At 32.0% G+C, this 2,274-nt stretch overlaps 1 long non-coding RNA gene across 1 annotated transcript; it reads right to left on the bottom strand.

The window, feature by feature from the left end:
- Nucleotides 1-976: 976 nt before the first annotated feature.
- Nucleotides 977-1,390, bottom strand: LOC119074305. The gene is made up of 2 exons (XR_005087177.1): nt 1,249-1,390; nt 977-1,128 (listed from the first exon to the last, which is right to left on the bottom strand). It is a non-coding gene; the product is annotated as an uncharacterized LOC119074305 (long non-coding RNA).
- Nucleotides 1,391-2,274: the final 884 nt, after the last annotated feature.

Below are 2,274 nucleotides of genomic sequence, written 5' to 3' on the forward strand. Positions count from 1 at the left end.
ATTAAAGTGCATGTGATGTGATATGTGTGATAGCTGGAATGTCAGAGAACCATAGAAATTAAACGTTAATTTCGTATATATAGTGTTCAAAGAGAATGTCAAAAAGAGTGTTCACCCATCGAGCTCAGTTAAATTAACTAGTTTTTTCCTAGTTAACTGGACTTTTACATACAAATTTTGACGTATCACCCAACGGAACCAGTTAATTTTTCTCTCTTTTACGCTCTTTGAACACTGTATACGATCAGTAGGGTCAGTAACATACCGTTCATTTTCGTTGATTTGCATTATCTTCTCTTTACACTCTTTGAGCGAGACACACCAAGGTATTGAAAAAGTATGTTCCGAGTGTATTCCAATTGTCAGAAATCAAAGTGGCACATAGCTGTACCATAGGTCTGTTCCAAGGTTATTTCAGCTGTCAAAATGTCATCCATAGAGACATAATCTAAAAATTATTTGTGAAGAAATGTTCTCAAAAGTGTTGCGGCTTTGGCTCTGCTTATTTTTGACTTGTCAAAAATCGTGGAATTGTGTATTGTCAACGCACTTCAAGCATGAGTGGTACTCTAAATAGAGTACTGAAACGGGACAGTAGATTAAAGAAATTTTGGCTTTGTAAAATAATCTGTAAACATTTTTCAAACAAAATACTACTCTATTTGACAGCTGTCATTCGAAGCAATTTGGCTTGAAGTGCGTTGGTATTGTGTTTTTTTTTACAGTGTTTTATATTAATTTGATACACTGTCCAGTTTCACTACCCCATTTAGACATTTAGAGTACCGCTCATGTTGGAAATGCGTTGACTCATTGCGAATGTTTTGCATTTAAAACGCTCAAAATGTCATACCCATAGACATTGTAGGGTTTAAGAAATGCTTTCCTGTTTACATTATTGTTTTTAGCATTTTTGAGAATACAATTTAACATTTCTTCGTAATGATAAACTCTTAAATCCTGTTTTTTCGGAAGATTTTTTTGTCGGATGTCGAAAAAGTTACTGTGATGCTAAAGTGAAAATGAAGCTGAGCTGTAGCCAGTAAGTTAAGGTATAACATATAACAAAATAATCAAAGTGAAGATATACGATTGGAATGGAATGAATTTACTAATTTATTAAGTGAACTTTTTGTAAATACAATAAAAAATTTGATTTTTTTCTCCTCAAAAAAAAAATATTTTTTTTTGATAAAAATAACTTTTACTTAAAAAAATCCCAATGGCACAGTGATGAATATTATATACTGTTTTGTACATAGAAATATATTTCCTTTTTCAGTAAAATTTAATTTATTTTTTTGTTTTCTGTTCTCATTTTCAAAAATTTATTTTTAAAATTGCTTTTCTAAGTGTAAAGTTCTTCCATTGAGGATGTGATTAAAATAATTAAAAAAATGTGTTGCTTGAAATGGAAAACGAATGTGTAAATTGAAAATCAAACAGATTTCAAATTATTGGACGAGAAAATACTGTGGCCTAATTATTGAAGGCTAATGTGAGAGTTTCAACACCAAAGAGTTTTTTTTTATGGTAAAAATTTGAAACATTTCACTTTCTACCTAGTTTCAAGCTTTTGGTCATACAAAAAATATCCAGTAAAAAATCACATACTATAGGAATGGGAATGGCCCCTCTCCTCGTTCGTACATCTGTATTGCAATTGTACTACCCGCTTATTTAATCCAGTCCGCCACAACCTCTTCAACCATCCTTTGTACGCTTTTTGTGAGTTGCTAGACCTCCTTTTTGCGTCCGTACTGAGCTAAAGGTTTTGTGAAACTCTTTTCGGTCGACTTTAAAACTTATGGAAGAAATTGAAGTTAGGACTACCTTTTGTCGGATGCGAACGTCTAAAGGATTTAGGCCATTTTTCACAGACGACATCGTTAAATAATTCCTGTTACTTTGGTTGATCAAAATATATATTTAAGAAATGGATGCAAAATCTTTTACTCATTTTAAAGATTTTTCAACAAAAGACCACAATATCTAGAGCTCGGGTAATATATGAAAATTGAGTGGTGAAAAACCCCTCTATTGCAATAATTGAAATCAAAATATTAAAATAAGTAATTGTAAATAACAACAACCTGAATAGCTGTTTTCCTATCAAGTGTCTCAAACTCTGGTCTTCCTTCTTTTGTTTCGACCGTCATGGTAAATATATCCTGTTTCATTAGTTTCATTAGTTGATTGTTAGTCCATTAAAAAAAGACAACACAACACCTTCAGAGGCTTTCACCCAGCTGACTGTATGACATTTTACAAACG

Source organism: Bradysia coprophila, unplaced genomic scaffold (assembly GCF_014529535.1).
Source record: "Bradysia coprophila strain Holo2 unplaced genomic scaffold, BU_Bcop_v1 contig_151, whole genome shotgun sequence".
NCBI classification, from domain to species: domain Eukaryota; kingdom Metazoa; phylum Arthropoda; class Insecta; order Diptera; family Sciaridae; genus Bradysia; species Bradysia coprophila.